This window comes from Colobus angolensis, unplaced genomic scaffold (assembly GCF_000951035.1).
Source record: "Colobus angolensis palliatus isolate OR3802 unplaced genomic scaffold, Cang.pa_1.0 Scaffold12, whole genome shotgun sequence".
Classification (NCBI taxonomy): Eukaryota; Metazoa; Chordata; class Mammalia; order Primates; family Cercopithecidae; genus Colobus; species Colobus angolensis.
In genome coordinates, this window is record NW_012113141.1 from 9,885,139 (window position 1) to 9,906,964 (window position 21,826).

General features: G+C 37.0%; 1 protein-coding gene across 2 annotated transcripts in view; it reads left to right on the top strand.

Moving 5' to 3' along the window:
- Positions 1–21,826, top strand: part of LOC105502235 (chromosome unknown open reading frame, human C10orf11) — a 1,134,025-nt gene that overhangs the window by 937,137 nt on the left and 175,062 nt on the right. The window lies entirely within an intron of this gene.

Genomic DNA, 21,826 nt, shown 5'->3' on the forward strand with positions numbered 1-21,826 from the left:
CAGTGTAGAAGTGTTCCCTGTTCACTGCATCCATGCCAGCATCTACTGTTTTTTTTTTTTTTTTTTTTTTTTGATTATGGCCATTCCTGCAGGAGTAAGGTGGTATTGCAGTGTGATTTTGGTTTGCATTTCCCTAATCATTAGTAATGTTGAACATTTTTTCGTACGTTTGTTGGCCATTTGTATGTCTTCTTTTGAGAATTGTCTATTTATGTCCTGAGTTCACTTTTTGTTTGGATTGGTTTTTGTTTTTCTTACTGATTTGTTTGAGTTCGTTGTAGATGCTGGATATTAGTCCTTTGTCAGTTATATAGAATATGAAGATTTTCTCCTACTCTGTGGGTTGTCTGTTTACTCTGCTGACTGTTCCTTTTGCTGTGCATAAGCTCTTTAGTTTAATTAGGTCTCAGCTATTTATCTTTGTTTTTATTGCATTTGCTTTTGGGTTCTTGGTCATGAAATCCTTGCCTAAGTCAATGTCTAGAAGGGTGTTTCCAATGTTATCTTCTAGAATTTTTATAGTTTCAGTTCTTAGGTTTAAATCCTTAATCCATCTTGAGTTGATTTTTGTATAAGGTAAGAGATGAGGATACAGTTTCATTTTCCTACATGTGGCTAGCCACTCATCCCAGCACCATTTGTTCAAAAGGGTGTCCTTTCCTCACTTTAGGTTTTTGTTTGCTTTGTCGAAGATCAATTGGCTGTAAGTATTTGCATTTATTTCTGGGTTCTCTATTCTGTTCCATTGGCCTGAGTACCTATTTTTATACCAGTACCATACTGTTTTGATGACTATGGCCTTATAGCATAGTTTGAAAACAGGTAGTGTGATGCCACCAGATTTGTTCTTTTTGCTTAGACTTGCTTTGGCTATGCAGGCTCTTTTTTGTTTCCATAGAATTGTTTTTTCTAATTCTGTGAAGAATGATGGTGGTATTCTGATGGGGATTGTGTTGAATTTGTAGATTTCTTTTGGCAGTATGGGCATTTTCACAATATTGATTCTACCCCTCCATGAGCATGGGATGTGTTTCCATTTGTTTGTGTATATGTTTAGAAATCTGTGATTTCTTTCAGCAGAGTTTTGTAGTTTTCCTTGTAGAGGTCTTTCAACTCCTTTGTTAGGTATATTCCTAAGTATTTTATTTTTATTGCAGCTATTGTAAAAGCGGTTGAGTTCTTGATTTGATTCTTGGCTTGGTTGCTGTTGGTGTATAGAAGAGCTACTGACTTGTGTACATTAATCTTGTATCCAGAAACTTTGCTGAATTATTTTATCAGTTCTATAAGTTTTCTGGAGGAGTCCTTAGGGATTTCCAAGATAAACGATCATATCATCAGCAAACAGTGACAGTTTGACTTCATCTTTACCGATTTGGATGCCCTTTATTTCTTTCTCTTGTCTAATTGCTCTGGCTAGGACTTCCAGTACTATATTGAAGAGGAGTGGTGAGAATGGACATCCTTGTCTTGTTCCAGTTCTCAGAGGGAATGCTTTCAACTTTTCCTCATTCAGTATTATGTTGGCTGTGAGATGGCTTTTATTACATTAAGGTATGTCCCTTGTATACAGGTTTTGCTGAGAGTTTTACTCATAAAGAGGTGCTGGATTTTGTTGAGTGCTTTTCCTGCATCTGTTGAGTGATCATGTGATTTTTGTTTTTAATTCTGTTTATGTGGGTATCACATTTATTGACTTGTGTATATTAAACCATCCCTGCATCCCTGGTATGAAACCCACTTGATCATGGTGGATTTTCTTTTTGATATGTTGTTGGATTTGGTTAGCTAGTATTTTGTTAAGGATTTTAGCATCTATGTTCATCAAGGATATCGGTCTGTAGTTTTGTTTTTTGGTTATGTGGTCTCCTGGTTTTGGTATTAGGGTGATGCTGGCTTCATAGAATGAATTAGAGATGGTTCCTTCTTTCTCTGTCTTGTGGAATAGTGTCAAAAGGATTGGTACTAACTCTTCTTTGAATGTCTGGTAGAATTCTGCTGTGAACCTGTCTGGTCCCAGACATTTTATTGTTGTTGTTGTTTTTAAACTTAAAATTTTAAGTTTAATTTTTTTTTTTTTTTTGAGATGGAGTTTCACTCTTGTTGCCCAGGCTGGAATGCAATGGCACGATCTCAGCTCACCATAACCTCTGCCTCCCAGGTTCAAGTGACTCTCCTGCCTCAGCCTCCCAAGTAGCTGAGATTACAGGCATGCGCCACCATGCCTGGCTAATTTTGTATTTTTGTTAGAGATGGGGTTTCTCCATGTTCATCAGGTTGGTCTTGAACTCTCGACCTCAGGTGATCCACCCTCCTCGGCCTCCCAAAGTGCTGGGATTATAGGAGTGAGGCACGGTACCTGACTGGTAATTTTTAAATGACCATTTCAATTTTGCTGCTTGTTATTTGTCTGTTCAGGGTATCTAATTCTTCCTGATTTAAGCTAGGAGTGTTGTATTTTTCCAGGAATTTATCCATCTCTTCTAAGTTTTCCTTTATGTGCATAAAGGTGTTCATAGTAACCTTGAATGATCTTTTGTATTTCAGTGGTGTCAGTTGTAATATCTCCTGTTTCATTTCTTAATGAGGTTATTTGGATTTTCTCTCTTTTCTTGGTTAATCTTGCTAACGGTCTATCAATTTTATTTTTTCTTTTCATGAACCAGCCTTTTGTTTTATTTATCTTTTGTATTATTTTTGTTTCAATTTCATTTAGTTCTGCTCTGATCTTGGTTATTTCCTTCTGCTGGGGTTGAATTTGGTTTGTTCTTGTTTCTCTGGTTCCTTAAGGTGTTACAGTAAATTGTTTTTCTGTGCTCTTTCAGACTTTTTGATGTAGGTGTTTAGGGCTATGAACTTTCCTCTTAGCACTGCCTTTGCTATTTCCCAGAGGTTTCAATACGTTGTGTCATTATTGTCATTCAGTTTGAATAATTTTTTTAATTTTCATTTTGATTTCGTTTTTGACCCAATGCTCATTCAGGAGCAGGTTATTTAATTTCCATGTATTTGCATGGTTTTGAAGGTTCCTTTTGGAGTTGATTTCCAGTTTTATTCCACTGTGGTCTGAGAGAGTATTTGATATAATTTCAATTTTCTTAAATTTATTGAGACTCGTTTTATGGCCTGTCACATGATCTATCTTGGATAAAGTTCCATGTGCTGTTGAATAGCATGTGTATTCTGTGGTTGTCAGGTGAAATGTTTTGTATATATTTGTTGAGTCCATTTGTTCCAAGGTATAGTTTAAATTCATTGTTTCTTTGTTGACTTGCTGTCTTGATGACCTGTCTAGTGCTGTCAGTGGAGTATTGAAGTCCCCCACTATTATTGTGTTGCTGTCTGTCTCATTTCTTAGGTCTATTAGTAATTGTTTTATAAATTTGGGAGCTCCACTGTTAGGTGCATGTATGTTTAGGACTGTGATATTTTCCTGTTGGACAAGGTCTTTACCATTATATACTGTCCCTCTTTGTCTCTTTTAACGCTGTTGCTTTAAAGTTTGTTTTGTCTGATATTTGAATAGCTACCCCTGCTTATTTTTGGTGTCCATTTCATGAAATGCCTTTTTCCACCCCTTCACTTTAAGTTTATCTGAGTTCTTATGTGTTAGGTGAGTCTCCTGAAGGCAGCACATGGTTGGTTGGTGAGTTCTTATCCATTCTGCTATCCTGTATCTTATAAGTGGAGTATTTAGGCCATTGAAATTCAATGTTAGTATTGAAATGTGAGGTGCTGTTGCTTTTATCGTACTCTTTGTTGCCCATGTACTTGGTTTTTTGTTTTTGCTTTTTAACTTGTATTTTTGTTTTATAGTTCCTGTGTGATTTATGCTTTAAAGAGGTTCTGTTTTGATGTGCTTCCAGGATTTGTTTCAAGATTTTGAGCTCCTTTTATGAGTTCTTGTTGTGGTAGTTTGGTAATGGTAAATTCTCTCAGCATTTGTTTGTCTGAAAACAACTGTATCTTTCCTTCATATGTGATGCTTAGTTTCACTGGATACAAAATTCTTGTCTGATAATTGTTTTGTTTGAGGAGCCTGAAGATAGGTCCCCAATCCCTTCTAGCTTGTAGGGTTTTGCTGAGAAATCTGCTGTTAATCTGATAGGTTTTCCTTTATAGGATACCTGGTGCTTCTGTCTCATAGCTCTTAAGATTCTTTCCTTCTTTTTTTTTTTTTTTTTGAGACAGTCTCGCTCTGTTGCCCAGGTTGGAGTGAAGTGGTGTGATCTCTGCTCACTGCAAGCTCTGCCCCCCGGGTTCATGCCATTCTCCTGCCACAGCCTCCCGAGTAGCTGGGACTACAGGCACCCGCCACCACTCCCGGCTAATTTTTTTGTACTTTTAGTAGAGATGGGGTTTCACAGTGTGCTCCAGGATGGTCTCGATCTCCTGACCTCATGATCCACCTGCCTCATCCTCCCAAAGTCTTTCCTTCATCTTAAATTTGGGTAATCTGATGACAATGTTCTTAGGCAAAGATCTTTTTGTGATGAACTTCCCAGGTGTTCTTTTGCTTCTTGTATTTGGCTGTCTAGATCTCTCGCAAGGTCAGGGGAGTTTGCTTCAATTATTCCCCTAAATCTATTTTCCAGGGAAAACCTGGACATTTAAATGCTCGTTTACCATGGAGCAGAGAACTCCATCTTTGTAAAATGCTGCGACCTGGGAATTTCCCTTCATAATTTTGATAGACAGGTGGCACTTCTGGTTGAGAACTGGGCCTACAGCAGTGCTTAACTTAAGGGTTCCCTAGATCCTTGCCTTGGTTCAACATATCCCATCTATGAGATAGTGACTATTTGATTTAAGAAGTATTGAAGAGTATTTGGAAATATGGACAAATAACACAGTATCTGGAGCTTGCAGCCCAGTGGGAAATGGAGCCAAGAATGTACCTATAATTTAGGGTAAGGAGCAATAATGAGGTCCCATAAAAATAAAAAACCATGATGTTAAATAGACTGCAGATCATTTGCACCTTGAGGCTTTTCTTAGATTTTATGCCAGCAAAAAAGTAGTAATAGGCCTCATGCTTTATGCCAAAAGAATTCTTCATACACAAGATTTTATTTGTTCTAGTGTAATCAAAGAGACCCTCCTCCTAAAATTATTTAAGGGTAAAAAGAAAACAAAAAACCATCCAGCTATAAAGAACTGCCAGCCTGGGTTTGGAGCATGGCTTTAATCCTCTCTGCCTGGGGTCATACTGTTTTTATGCTGCTCTTGACTCTATTTCAAAGCTGATGTTGCTATCTACAAACCTTGCCTAACAGCTGTAATTATTTCATTTTTATTTACTGTGAAGTCCTTTCCAATCATGTTAGACAAATGGATTCCAGTGCTTGCAAGTGACCTCTTATCCTGTCTTTTAAAGAAAATAGCATATATTGTAGGCTCCCCTTATCTGCGTTTTTGCTTTCCACAGTTTCAGTTCGCCACGATCAACTGTGGTCCAAAAATAAGATATTCTGTGAGAGAGAGAAAGACCACATTCATATAACTTTTATTATAGTATATTGTTATCATTGTTCTATTTTATTATTATTATTGTAAATCTCTTACCATGCCTAATTTATAAATTAAACTTTAACATAGACCTGAATGTATAGGAAAAACATAGTATACATACTATATATAGCAAGTGGAGAGCACACCAAATGTATATCATTTTTGTACTGTAGTAAATTTGAAAAATTGTAGACCAACTCATTATAAGTTGAGGATGGAAGGTCTGTCTATGGGGTTCAGTATTACATGTGGTTTCGGGCATCCACTAGTGGTCCTGATGTATCTTCTACAGACAAAAGGGGACTACTGTATGTTTGTAAAACCATTGAACAAGGAGTTTCAAATGTGACAAGATGTTAAAATGGGACTCTTCAAGTTCAGCTGAAGCCACAAATAATAGAAATCAACTGGTCATACATTCCAAGATGAGGTGCTAGATCACCCCAGCAGGACCTGCAAGAGTTCTAAAATTTGGATCGTGTCATTGCCTGAGCTTTCAGACATGAGATAAGTCAAGTCAGATTTGATCCTCAGTTTTTTCCTTTGTCAAATGGGAACAGTCATTGCTACCCAGTGACCTTGTAGGGATGTGTCAATTGAGATGCTGGACCTGAATATGCCGTGAAAATTCAAGGTAGTGGTTCTCTTTCTCCTTCTTGCAGTGGGGTTTTGGGTCACAAAATGATAGAATTGTCCTCAAATACTTTATAGAAAGCCATTGGTGCTTTTAACACAATATGAGTTTAGTGTTTCATTTTGGGGTCAAACACACTTTGTTTTTTTTCTCACAACTGTTTTTGTGAATCTACTCTGCAGGGCTAGATAGATCTTCTGCCCTGGAATAGTATCCTAGCTAGTGTTCAGAGCCTGCCACTCACTATTAGTTAGTAATAACTCCTCTCATTGGTTACCTAAGTTTCCAAACAGTGTTGGTTATACTATAAATAAGTATAGTCTCGGGTAATAATCAAAACTCTGAAATTCATCCATGGGTAATGCATCTTCTGGCACCATCAAGAGCTTGCTACAGGGGGAGAAGTGGGCTGAGTAACTTCTTTTTCCTTTATTCTTCCATATGCTAGGTGAGTTGGATAGGGGAAGGGAAGAGAAGTAGGAGCCAGGATCAAATTTGCTTGGCTGATCCCAATCTGATATTGGGTTGCTTTTCGACTGGCAGATGCTTAAGACTGGCATTTCTTCTCTGCAGGCTGTTTCTGATTTGGATGCTTATCACTAGGGTTCCTCTTCCTTGCGGGTGATTCTCTTGCTGATGATAAATGAATCATCTAGGGACTTTTATCTGCTGAGCTCTCCTTGCGTCTAATAAGGCAAGGTCCAAGACTACCTCAGGGTGCTTTTACTTGTACTTGGCACTTACTTCCTCCCTGGAAATATGGATCTTTGACCTAAGAGTGGTATATAGTTATGTCCCCAAATTGAGTCTCTTTTGTTTAGCCACCTACCGAGCAGCTTCAGCCATAGTAGTTCTTTCACTCATTAACTTTCTTAGACTGGTATCATTTCACTCTGACCCTCAAAGTTCAGGGGCACCTACCAAGCTATCTGAGTACACTACCAAAGTCCCTCTCATTTGCTTGAAATAAAAGGAGTAGCATAGCCCTAAAGCTTTTCCACTGGAGGGAAGCATTGCAAGTACACTTGAAAATTCTCTTTAAAGAAATCCTTGCCGGGCACAGTGGCTCACACCTGTAATCCCAGCATTTTGGAAAACTGAGGTCAGGAGTTTGAGACCAGTTTGGCCAACATGGTGAAACCCCGTCTCTACTAAAATTACAAAAATTAGCCAGGCATGATGGCAGGTGCCTGTAATCCCGGCTACTCGGGAGGCTGAGGCGGTGGAGGATTGCAGTGAGCCGAGATCACACCATTGTGCTCCAGCCTGGGTGACAGAGAGACACTTCATCTCAAAAGTAAAATAAAATAAAATAAAAAGAAATCCTTAATTCCAAATTCCCAGCTCCTCTGATAGTACATTCAGCATCTTTTTTCTGCTATGCAGAGATGTACCCAGCTAAGGAGTGCAGACCTGGGTCTTAGACGTCACCTTTGCAGGTCCTGCTGGGGTGATGCGGCACCTCATCTTGGAATATGGAACCAGTTGATTCCTGTGATTTTGTGACTTCAGCTGAACTTGAAGGGTCCCATTTTCACATGTTGTTATATTTATGTTAGTCTACCCCAAACTGTAGTCTATGGAGCCCTGCTTCAGAAAAGTGTTCCGATGTTTTTAAAAAGGGTCCTGATCAAACATATTTGGAAAATATATGTAAGATTTCCAGCTTTTCAAGTGCTCATTGCATATAAGCCTATCAAAGATTATGTGGAATCCAGCATGAGGAGTGGTGTTTGACACTTTCTAAACTCAGTGTTTCTCAAATATATTTAACCACACAATTTATTAACATGGTGTCTCTTTGTTTGCTGGTGATGCTTCCGTTGGGTTTAGCTAAGAATGTCCATACATTCTTTCAAAGGTTTCCTAAATAAAAAACTTAATTCCTTCTTAGTAGAAATGGGCTCATTTTAAGATGAGTTATCTGTTTTGGAAATAGTTAATCAGTATTGGCTATGTGGGGAACAAAAGAGTAATGAGTAGGCTTGCTGCCTTGCTTATTGCAAACAGCAAAAAATAAAAGGTAAGAATATAATATTGATATGTATTATAATAATATTGATTAAAATATTGATTATTATATACAACTCATTATAATAGGAGTTTGTAGTATCCTGGTATTCTGTCTGGACTTTGAGAGCTTAGCTTCAGTGCACTGTAAAGGGAAAGTCATAGTTAATTATACTCACCTGGATAAGATATTGTTATCTCCTGTGTTTTTAAGTCACAGCCATCAGTTGTATTAATTTTGAGTCTTCCCAAATGTGTCTACCTTTGGGAAGGCACAATTGGTCAGCTCTTAGACATTTTTTTTCTGTACACAGCTCATTTTCACATATGGATCATAACTTCCCAGGCTATCCTAGTATAACCTATTCCATCTATTCCTCATTGTACTTTAATGATAAGATGATTGGCTTTATAGTCCTTTTCTGTTTCAAACTTTGCAAGTATTTATTCTGAATAACACTAGAGTCTCACTAGCATGAAAAACTGTCCTGGTTTGCCTGGGACTGTCCTGGCTTTAGTACTCAGAGTCCCACATTCTGGAATCCTCTCTCCAAGACGCAAAATGTCCTGGATTTCAATAGTGGATGGCAAAGCTTGGAAACATACAAAGCCCAAATGTCAGCCCAAAATATAGGTGCTGAAAGCAATGCTGTTTTACTGTCAAATAGATACAGCATAGATTATCTGTCTTTCATAGTTATTGTTACCCTTCTCCCCTCCCATGTTGACAATCATGATTTGTGGTTCACACTAACAGATCATTCATTATTGTTTCACTCCAACTGATGAGACTGAGGCGTACACCATAACTACATTGTAATTTGAGTGTTAAAAGTCCATCTGTCTTTGACTTTGTCTTCATATTAACTTGTTGTGCTTTGTATCAAAATAATGCCAGTAATTTTTAACTTTATGAATATTGTGACCATATTCTCTAAGAGTTCAGATAGTGAAAATGAAGATGATTATTATACCAATGCCAGCATCCTAGACAAAGAAGGTTAGATGGTTGCTATGTTAATGGCAGGTGAAAGGACTCATATATCTGCATTGGGCAGATAAATAATCGAAACAGAGCATACTGCACAATATGCAGAAAAGAAGATATAAAAGTGCATAGAGACTGCACAGAGACTGAATCCCACAATTTTGGCATGAGGTAGACAAGTACTTCTAAGTCAATCAAAAGTTTCTTGTCTCCCAAGAAGACACCAACGCTCAGTTGAATATAGCAGCCACTGAATTATCTTGAGTATACGACACAAATAAGCAGTGTCATTGCATTATTCCCTTGATTGTTTTCTGAAACTGATAAAAATTATGTTTCCTGATTCATAGGTTGCAGTTAAAGCGCCCTAGGTGTGAATAGCAGGGGACATTTTGGGTCACATGTGCTGGCCCTCTATGTAGCAGAGTTAATTCTGTTACATTTGAACAACAACTCTAGTATATCAAGAAATTCTTGAATCACGGCAATAAAATAATGTTCCCTCTAGCTCTTTAGTACTTGAACTTGATAAATGGAGATTCAGAGTGTCTTCTGGATTTTTATGAAGATTTTTAATGAAACTGTAGAAACATAAAACAAAAGATTACTGATAACTTGTCTAAAAACAAGCTAGATTTAGCTCATCTATCTGCATATGTGGCAGACAGTGCAAATGTAAATTTTGGTAAGCTTCATTCAGTGTGTAAATTTCTTACCAAAGAAAAGAAAAAGATTTCAATGGCTAAAAGTTCAGTATACCTTTTCTGCAAGGATGCTAAAAAGATGGGATTTGCTTACCTGAGATATTGAGGCTTTTTCTAAAACTCTCTGATGATCTTCGAAGAAGCCGTAAGGAGCCTAGAAAAGGACAACTGACTACACCCAAGTTGTTGGATGTTATGTGTAGGATGTGATGGAAACTCATACAGAAAAAATGGACTTATGTTTTGGAAATAAGCCTGCTTCAAATAAAAAAAAAAAAATATGTCACCAGAGAACTGCCGGGTTAGGCCAATCTTTCTCAGTTTTTCAATTTCTTTAATAAAACTGTCACTTACTTAGAATCTGGCTTTGATTTCACAAGTTTGAATTACTTCTGTGCTTTACAACCCTTTTACCTGCCAAAGAAAAGTTTTACTTATGATGACATCCAAAATGCTTCGTAGTGTTTTAAAAATGATCAACATATTGGACATGGATTGTCTATATGATGAGTTTATACATGCAGTGGATCTGATTGACAAACTGCTGGTCCATCAAAGCAGGCATGTGGATACAAAGTGGATGAACATTTTTGGAGAGCTAGAAATTAATCCCTACAAGTCTAAAATCCTGATGTTACTAGTAAGTAAACCTCTAAGTATTCCATGATGAAATTTTTTTTTTTTTTTGAGAGGATATTTGGCTTGGTGGAGTCATATCAAGACAGTGTAGAGTGGGCTTGATAAAGAGCGTAGTCTAAAGTTAAATCAAGTTTTACATTTGACTATATTTATTTCGTTTTAACACTACAGAAAGGAATAGAAGGATGGTGTAATGGTTGAACGCAGTTTAAAGAACTATTACTGGAAAAGGAAACAGAGAGTAAGAATATCCTGCTGTATCTTGCTGTATCACAGGACAGATGGAAACGTGTCATTTTTTTTTTTTTTTTTGGTAATAGACATGAGGGCACAAGTACATTTTTATTACATGGTTTTATTGAATAGTGATGAAGTCTGGGCTTTTTTTTTTTTTCTTTTTGTTTGGAGTCTCGCTCTGTGGCCAAGGCTGGAGTGCAGTGGCGCCATCTCGGTTCACTGCAAGCTCCGTCTCCCAGGTTCACGCCATTCTCCTGCCTCAGCCTCCCCAGTAGCTGGGACTACAGGCACTTGCCACCACGCCCAGCTAATTTTTTTGTATTTTTAGTAGAGACGGGGTTTCACTGTGTTAGCCAGGATAGTCTCGATCTCCTGACCTCATGATCCACCCGCCTTGGCTTCCCAAAGTGGAAGTCTGAGCTTTTAGTGTAACCAACACCCAAATAGTGTATATCATTCCCAATAGGTAATTTCTCATCCCTCAGCTACCCCTCCACCTTTGGAGCCTCCAGTGTCTATTATTCCATTTTGTATATCCATGTGTACACATTCTTTAGCTCCCACTTATGAGTGAAAACATGCAGCATTTGACATTCTGAGTTATTTGGATAACTCAGAGTTATCACTTTAGATAATGGCATGTAGTTTCACCCGTGTTCCTGCAGAAAACATAATTTCATTCATTTTAGGGCTACATAGTATTCCATAATATATACATATATATCATGCTTCTCTATCTTCCTATCTGTACATACATACAAACATATACACACACCACTATATATACACACACACAGCACATTTTCTCTATCCAGTCATCTGTGGATGGACACCTAGATTGATTTCGTAACTTTGCTATTGTGAATAGTGCTGTGATAAACATACAAGTGCAGGTGACTTTTTAATATAATTTTTTTCATTTGGGCAGATACACAGGAGTGGAATTGCTGGATTTAATGGTAGTTCTATTTTTAATTCTTTGAGAAATAGCCATCTATTTTCCATAAAGATTGTACTTTCATTCCCACCAATAGTGTATAAGCATTCCTGTTTCTCCAAGTTCTCACCAACATCTGTTGTATTTTGACTTTTTAATAATAGCCATTCTGACTGGCATATAATGGCATCTCATTGTGGTTTTAATTTAAATTTCTCTGACGGTTAGTAATGTTGAGCATTTTTTCAAATGTTTTTTGGGCACTTTTATGTCTTCTTTTGAACATGTCGGCCGGGCGCGGTGGCTCAAACCTGTAATCCCAGCACTTTGGGAGGCCGAGACGGGCGGATCACGAGGTCAGGAGATGGAGACCATCCTGGCTAACACGGTGAAACCCCGTCTCTACTAAAAAATACAAAAAGCTAGCCGGGCGCGGTGGCGGGCGTCTGTAGTCCCAGCTACTCGGGAGGCTGAGGCAGGAGAATGGCGTAAACCCGGGAGGCGGAGCTTGCAGTGAGCTGAGATCCGGCCACAGCACTCCAGCCCGGGCGACAGAGCGAGACTCCGTCTCAAAAAAAAAAAAAAAAAAAAGGAAATGTCTGTTCATATCCTTTGCCTACTTTTTAATAGGATTATTTATTTTCTTGTTGAGTTGTTTGAGTTCCTTGCAGATTCTGGATATTAGCCCTTTGTTGGATGCACAGTTTACAAATATTTTCCTCCATTCTGTAGTTTATCTGTTTACTTTGTTGATTATTTCTTTCGTTATGCAGTGCTTTGTAATTAAATCCCATTAGTCTGTTTTTTCTTTTTTGTTGCATTTGATTTGGGGCTCTTAGTTACAAATTCTTTGCCTAGGCCAATGTCAGAAGAGTTTCTGCTAGGTTTTCTTCTAGGGTTTTAATAGTTTGAGGTCTCATATTTAAGTCTTTATTCCATCTTGAGTTAATTTTTGTATATGGTGAGACATGTGGGCCCAGTTTCATTCTTTCGTGTATGGCTACTGAATTTTCCCAGCACCATTAATTAAATACGACGTCCTTTCTCCAGTATATGTTTTGTCAACTTCGTTGAAGATCAGTTGCTTGTAGATATGTGGCATTATGTCTGGGTTTTCTATTCTGTTCCATTGATTGATGTGTCTATTTTTATACCAATATCAGATTGTTTTGGTTTCAATTGTTTTGTAGTATAATTTGAAGTCAGGTAACGTGATGCCTCCAGCTTTATTCTTTTTGCTTAGGATTGCTTTAGCTATTCAGTCTCTTTTTTGGTTCCATCTGAATTTTAGGATTACCTACTCTATTTCTGGGGAAAATAATATTGGTGATTTGATAGGAATTGCATTGAATCTGAATATTCCTTTGGGCAGTTTGGTCATTTTAACAATATTTGACTTTTTAATCCATGGACATGGGATATTTTTCTATTTGTTTGTGTCATCTGTGATTTTTTCATCAGTGTTTTGTAAGAGATCTTTTACCTCCTTGGTTAAATATATTTCTAGGTATTTTACTTTTTTGTAGCTATTGTAAATGGGATTGACTTCTAGATTTTGTTCTGAGTTTTATTATTTTTGGTGTATAGAAATGCTAGTGATTTTTGTATGTTGAATTTTTATTCTGAACTTTATTGACTTTCTATTCTAACTGTATTTCTATTCTTTCTGTTCTAACTTTAATCAAATCAAGGAGTCTTTTGGAGGAGTCTTCGAAGTTTTCTAGGTATAAGATCATATCATAAGAAAACAGATAATTTGACTTTCTCTTTTCCAATTTGGATGCCTTTTATTTATTTCTTTTGCCCGGTTACTCTAGCTAGGACTTCCAGTACCAGAACAGGAGTGGTGAAAGTGGCATCCTTGTTTAGTCCCAGTTCTTAGGGGGAATGCTTTCAATTTTTCCTCATTCAGTGTGATGATGGCTGTAAGTTTGTTGTATATGTCTTTTATTATTTTAAGATGTGTTCCTTTGTTGAGAGTTTTTATCATGAAGGGATGCTGAATTTTATTGACTGCTTTTTTCTGCATCTATTGAGATAATCTTATGGTTTTTGTTTTTATTTGTGTTTATGTGATGAATCACATTTACTGATTTGCATATGTTGTTGCAAATCCCTGGAATAAAACCCACTTGATTATGATTATGTTTTTGATGTGCTGCTTAATTCAATTTGCTAGTATTTTGTTAAGGATTTTTGCATCTGTGTTCATCAGGAGTATTTGTGTCTTTTTTTCCTTTTCTTTTCTTTTCTTTCCTTTCCTTTCCTTTCCTTTCCTCTCTTTTTCTTTTTCTAATTTTTTTTTTCTTTTTTTTTTTTGAGATGGTGTCTTGCTCTGTCGCCCAGGCTGGAGTACAGTGGCACCATCTTGGTTCACTGCAACCTCTGCTTCCCTGGTTCAAACAATTCTTCTGCCTCAGTCTCCCAGATAGCTGGAGTTACAGTCACATGCCACCACACTCAGCTACTTTTTATACTTTCAGTAGAGACAGGATTTTGCTATGTTGGGCGGGCTGGTCTCAAACTCCTGACCTCAGGTGATCCACCCACCTCGGCCTCCCAAAGTGCTGGGTTTACAGGCATGAGCCACTGTGCCTGGCCTTTTTTGTCTGTGTGTGTGGTGTGTGTGTGTGTGTGTGTGTGTGTCCTTGCCTGACTTTGGTATCAGGGTGATACTGGCTTCATAGAATGAGTTAGGGAGGATTCCTTCCGCCTTAATTTTTAGGAATACTTTCACTGCAATTGGTACCAGTTCTTAGAATGTGTGGTAGAATTATGCTGTGAATCTGTCTGGTCCTGGGCATTTTTTTTTTTTTTTGTGGTTATTAAGAGATTTTTTATTACTGATTCAATCTCATTACTTGTTATTGGTTTATTCAGGGTTTCTATTTTTTCCTGGCTCAATTTTGAGGATTATATATTTATAGATTTCCTATAGGTTTTCTAGTTTGTATGCATAGAAATGCTCATAGTAGTCTTTTAGAAGCTTTTGTATTTCTGTGGTTTCAATTGTAATGTGTTCTTTATCAATTCTGATTGTGTTTATTTGACTTTTCTCTCTTTTTTCTTGTTTAGCTAGCAGTTTATCAACTCTGTGTATCTTTTCAAAAAACAACTTTTTGTTTTATTGATCCTTTGTATTTTTTTTTATTTTAATTTTATTTCGTTCTGCTCTGATTTTTGTTATGTATTTTCTTCTGCCAGCTTTGGGTTTGGTTCTTGTTTTTGTAGTTTCTTGATGTGTGACCTTAGACTGTTAATTTTTGATCTATCTTTTGAATGTAGGCATTTAATGCCATAAACTTTCCTCTTAGCACCATGTTTGCTGTATTCTAGAGGTTTTGGTATGGTGTGTCACTATTTTCATTTGTTTTAAAAAATTTTTTAATTCTTGCCTTAATTTTGTCATTGATCCAAAGATCATTCAGAAGTAAGTTGTTTAATTTCCACATACTTGTGTAGTTTTTTGAGAGTTCCTCTTGGTATTGATTTATAGTTTTATTCCACTGTGGTCCAATAAAATACTTGGTATGATTTTAAATTTTTAAAATTTATTGAGACTTGTTTTATAGCCTAAACTGTGGCCTATTTTGGAGAATATTCCATACGTAGATGAGAAGAATGTATATTCTGTGGTTGTTGGGTAGAATGTTCTGTAAGTATCTCTTAGGTTGATTTGATCTAGAGTTCAATTTAAGTTCAAAGTTTCTTTGTTGTTTTTCTGCCTCCATGTTGTTATTTTTCATTATGTATAGGTAATATCTGTTTCTAATGTTATTTTCATTTTCTTTTTAAAAAGTATTATGTCTGTGTATCTTAAGAATATGCATAATATAGCCTATAAATTTAAATATCCAGTAAAGTGCTTAAAAAGTGTTACAACAAATTGTTTTATCAGAGGACAGAAACATTACTGTAATATTTTTCTCACACATATTACTCATTTAGTTAGTCCTACTATTAATTAATGTTAATTGCCACTGTTAACTGAGCCTATTTTCATTTAAATAATAAAATTTGTGTAGCTGAAAGGAAAATACTATAGAATAATATATAATTTCAAATAAAACCTTATTTTTAACATTTTTATGTTAAAATAGTAACGTATGTATGTATGTATTAGTAATTAACTATTGTAAATTGTTATCTTTGTTTGCTTTTTTCTGGCTTGGAATGGCTGTACCCTAGGCTGGGTGGTTACTCTAATGGCCACCAGGGTACTTCTCCCGAGCCCATCATGTTTAAGACAGGCAAGCAAATCTAATTCTCATTAATTGCCTCTTACCTGGTATAAGTAACCTCTCATATTGGACGTTGACTGTAAAAGGAGTTACTGTTACATTATCCTTATCAATTACCTGTGACAGTGGAGCCAGTAATTCTCAAACCATTTGTATGTCATTTAGGACTCTTTTTAAAGTAAATTACGTTTACTTTAAAATGTAACTTATTTGATATTTGGTATCTTCAATTTTTTGTTGGTGCTAATTGAAAAAAGGGGAATTGACAATAGTCTATATGTATTACCAATACTTGTACATATCTGGTAATTGGCTGGGGACTGAAACTTCTTTTAAAATCCAGTAGTTAGAAAATGATGCTTATATTTTCATCATTCTGCCCTGTGTTTACCATCTCTCAATAATCCATAAGAGTTTTCTGGTATTCCAAGCCCTTGTGGAGTGTCCCTTCCTTATCACCAACCACCCTTTCCTCATGTGGAAGGAAATATGTACCCTCATATCCTGTAAGCATCTCTGTGCTTACGAAAGAATATCCCGCTCCTCTAGCTCTTTGGCTCCTTTCTTATTCCTACCTATACTTCAAAGCCCCTTGAAAATGTCCTCCACTTCACAAAACTTTCTTCAGACCATTTTTCTAACCTACACTCCTATGTACCACATGCCTTACTACTCAGCTACTATCTTGTGTTGTCCTGTGAAGTCTCATCTATTCTCTCCTCGGATGGATTGAGGAGTAGAGATCATGGCTTATTCTTCCCTTGTATCCACCCAAAATGCTAGAACAAGGCTAGGCAGATTGTAATTGTTCAAAAAAGACCATCAGTTGGTTTTTATAAATGATGAGTCCTGCAATACATTACATGGAAATAGGCAAATAATAATATATCTTCTCATAGAAACGTTGTCCATCATGTTTAACAGGGCGTGAAAGCACAAAACCTTTTTGTGTTGGAAAAATAAGTGAAGACAGGAAAAAGTGATCATAATAACCTTGACTCCTGGGCTAAGATTTTAGTTAATACCTTACCACTCCTGGGTAGAGACTCTAGATTATTTAAAACACGTAGACACACTCACATGCACACATTCATATGTACATGTACACACGCAAGCACACAAAGAATGGGGGTTTGGCCTTGACATACTTTTAGAATTTGATACCAGTACTTTTTAACAGCATGGTCTAAAGTTGGAAAAATAGGAATTCAGTGTCTAGTTGAGTTATGAGTTGAGAATGAATTTCACAACAAACCTCAATGATTTTCCACCAACAACACCAACCCAAAGACAATTTCTAATCACTTGGTGGCCATCGTATTGCAAAAGAAGCAGAGCACAGACATGCTGTCTGTTTCACTTAAATTTATGAAAACCTGCTGAAAGGGAATGTAGAAAGCAAACGACCCATGGTAAAGCTTTGTGAATGAAGGGAGAGGTGCTGTGGTTAGCTGGGTTGCTCAATTCCTTAGATTCTCAAAGCCAGGAGAAAATTTATCCTCTTCCACTGAGACATAAACTAAACTCCTTTTGGCCATTAATCTGCAAAGTTGATGCCTGCCATGGTAATTCATCAAACATTTTTGTGGGGTGAGTCTGGTGGGGCCTCTGGGGCATCTGCCTTTGAAATTCAAAGAACAGTTTTCTCCCCTGGGGACACAGTGACTTTCTTCCCTCAATGCACATCTGGAAGGGGAGTTTCTGCTCCCACTGTCCCCCAGGCCAAGGCAGGGCCTGAAAGAGCTGCCATCTTCATGAAGCATGTGCTTGTACCTCACATTTCTGATCACTCTACCCAGGCTGTCAGGCGAAGAGAAGGAAGAGAAATACAGCCAGTATACTGTTTGTAAGGGCGTTTTTCCCATTACAGTTCAGCACAAAGAAAGGACAATTACTGTTTTTAGTGGGTTTTATAGGAGCGAGAGTCACTGCATTAACCATTGTGAAAAATGAGCAGAATTCTCAAGCTACATGTCTAATCATCTGCACATAGATTGGGCAATGGTTTTGGAATCTTGAGGTCTGATCTGAATTTACAAGTGTGTCTCCAGGCCCAGCGACAAATATGTGATCTGAAGAGAGTGGGAATTCCTATGGAGAACATAACCTTGGGTTCTGGGCTCATCTTTTGCCCCTTCAGTAACAGGCACCTGCCAATGCCTTGGTCCCTTAGCTGGAGGTTTCTCCTGAACCTTCCAGTCCTTAAGTAAACTGGCCCTGTTCTCTCTACAGGCTCCTGGTCGTCTGTCTCCCAGCTCTGCACCACACTCCAGACACAGTGGTTACCTTTTAGTTTCTTGAGTGCACCAGTGTCTTTTCTACAGAGGACTATCCACCCTGACTAGAAGGCCCTGCCATGCAATCTTTGTGATACTGGCTTCTTTTGACATTGATGTTTCAGCTTGAATGTCATCTCCTCAGAGAGGTCTTCTGAGACCACTCAGTTTAAAGGAGCCAAAACCACCCACCCACCAGTTACTTTCTATCATCTGTCAGTGTGTCACTTTCCTTGTGACACTTACTGATATCTGCCATTTTTTTCTCTTTCTCTCTCCCTCCCTCTTTCTCTCTCCCCATTTCCAGCCCACTTCTACCTCTATGAAATTGTAAACTCCAAAAGAGCATGGTCCTTATCTGTCCTGTTCACTGTGCTATATCCATAGTATGTGTTCAGTCATTCTTGCTGAATGAATGGTTTCCCTGTTCTTTGGGTGTTTGGCTGAGGGTAGCATGACATTTGCAGTAAAGTTTATGTCATTTTTCATATTTAAAAAACGTGTGAATCAACATCCTTTAGGTATAATTTACTCATACATTTATCTATTAACCAATGTATTCATTTATTCTTTCAATTGATATTTGTTATCTACTATGTGCCAGATACCTTGGCAAGATATTACAGATGTCAGAGAAGTTTTGGCCAGGGAAATGATACAATGAAATGGAGAGAGACACATGTGAAAACAAAGTTTCATATTTTATACTGAATGTTATATCCAGACCTGTCTGTCTAATATCCAATTTTCTTTTTCTAGCTAAATTGCTATCTTTCTGCTCCAACTGTCTACTCTCCAGTAAGGCTCTCTCTTCGTTACCCCACAATTGGACCTCGTTATTCACTTATGTTATTACTTTATTCTAGAACTCTCTTCTCTCTGCCGTTTTCTTTGAGGTCAGTTCAGGACTTTCCATCCCAGGAAGGGTTCCACAACCCTGTGAGCTCCCATTTGTCCCCTGAGCTGTTCTCTTTAGCATGTAAAGTCTAGGCCCTTTAAAATTTAGCTTTGTGCTGATGATGATTTTCTTTGGATTTGTATTTCTTCCATGTGTGTTAATATTGAAAATCCAATTCAATTCTATCTTATTTGAGAAAGCAGCCATGTTTTACAATTCTTCTAGGTCTCTGCCAGTATCACAGGTAGTGTAGGGAGCATAATAGCAGTCAATAAATTCTTGCTGATTGATTGGTGTCGAAATTGGGTTGTCAGTTCCAGACGGCATGCTGAACGAGAGTAGGTCTGGTAAAATCCTCTTCAGCATTCAGCCTCCCTGTAGATCAAGTACAGGCAAAGTTTACGGCGAAAGGTGGTGAAAGGCAAAATTCCAATAGCAAGAGTATTATTAATCTACTTAAGCCATTAAGTGTTGTCCAGTATTAGATTGGACCGGAAATCCTGGTTTTCAACTCTTTCCCATTTGAATGCCCAAGAGGCTGTCAGCGAGTAAGAGGAAATACGGAATTGGCTTTCAGTTGCCCGAGGAGAGGAGCTTAAATTCCTAGATTTATGGCTCTGCTTTACCTGAAACTTTTATTTTGCTTTTACTTTTATGTACCAATCGAGTGTACTCTATTTCAGTTGGTGCTTCTTAAACAGTCTGAGGGAGCTCTAAAAATAAGTAGTGACCAATTTATACAGTAATGTTCATAGTGGTCTTTATGGAATGCCTCATCATAGGTCAGTATCCTAGGAGCCCCAAAAAGTTATGATACTTTCAGAGGGGGCCTTAGTGAAGGATATACAGTTTACAATATGAATGGTCTGTCTGTGATCTCTGAACTCAATTATTCTAGTGTTTCAAAATCTAGTAGTAGTAAAAGAGGTAGGCAGAGTGTAGCAGTCTTGTGTCCTCAATCTCTTTGCTAACATGCCATCTTGCTGCTTCTCTTTGGCCTGATTTTCTTCATCATGCTCTACATTTCTGGAAGTCCTTTGGTCTTCCTTTTGTTGAGGTTTTCTAGCTCCTTCATATCCCACCTTGTCTTCATTTCCTGGAGTGAACTCTTTCTTCTTTGACTGTCTATAGCACTCAGGTGCTTCTTCATTCATTTGCTGCTTATTAAAATGGCTATTTAATGTATATGCATCTTGTTTCCTTAAGTTGACTTTAACCTATTGTTTGGCAGGAACTTTGCCTCATACTTCTTAATATCTCCAGAGTGCCCATAGTAAATGCTCAACAAATATTTGCTGCTAATGATATACCTTAGTTGACTCATTTTGTTTCTGGTAAATTTTACTATAACAAGTAGCAATATAATGATATAACTTAAAAGAGGACAAAGAAAATCTAGAGGGACTTTGAACACTTGATTAGAACTCTTAAAAGGGAGAAATTCTTTCAGCATTGGTAAGTAATATAAAAATTATTTTGATTGATTTTATTAACTTGATATATCTGGCTATTACTACAAGTGTTTGTTTATATGTTAATCTCTCCTAAACTTGACAAGGATAGGGTCTTCTTAAGCACAGAGACTATATATTTTATATGTCCTTGGCCTTATTTGGATTACCAAGTAAGTAGAGAGCTGAAAAAATACTTATTAAATGCATAAATGAATGAATTACCTTCAAATCCAAAGCTAGAAATTCTGTTAAAGAAAATATTTAGAACCTCTAGCTCCCAAAGTTGCAAGTTACTAATGCTGCTCACCCATTTTTCAGTTAATACTAATAGTCTGTCTTCTACATGGGGAAGTTTGTTGGACTAAAATGTGATAACAGGGACCATAAGTTGATGCCTTTGCTTTGACTGGTTTGGGGATAGCTCTTGAGAGGATACAATGTAGTTTGTTTTCAGTTTTATTTGTCAGCCTTGATCTTGGTGGAGGAACATGTTCTTAACACCTACAAGATAACATGATTGTTTAAACATTACAATATCACACCCCATATTTGAGTTTTATGAAAAACTGTGAATAGGGCCAATGTCCTAATTTGTCAAAAATGTTAAACTAATGTTGCAATTCTATAAAATAAATTATTGACATTTTATAACATAAAAATGTGTACATTTTATCTATGTGTAGCATTATAAAGAAAATTAAGGCAAATAAGCTAGGAGATAATATTTTAAAATATAATTAAATATTTTATTCCTTTATTATAGGAAGAGCTTTTACAAGTTCTACTGAACAACAACAAAAAATCCAGTAGAAATATTGGATGAAAGATGTGATTACACAAAACTAGAAATGCAGGCGAACATAAAAAGCTCAAACTTACTTAAAAACTTAAAATGAAATATTCATAAATAAAATTATTACCGAGGACCTATAAAATTTTGGGTTAAAAAGAAATGGTAATACTTAATAAATGTTAGGGCACAATGATACTATCTTTCTTACATCTTCCTTTTAGAAGTAACTTATTTCAATGTTTCTGGAAAGCAATTTGATAATTTTTATATTACCACACAAATATGGTAGCTACCCTTTGGCTCAGCAATATTTTAGAACACAAAGATGCAGTCAATGTATGTAAAAGACTAAAAGTAATTCTTCATAGCATTGTTTATATGAAGGAAAACTGAAAATAGCCTAAATATTTAACAATAGGTGAAATGATTAGAAATGTGGTATATTCAGAGCAGGCATAGGGGTTCATGCCTGTAACCCAGCATTTTGGGAGGCCGAGGTGGGTG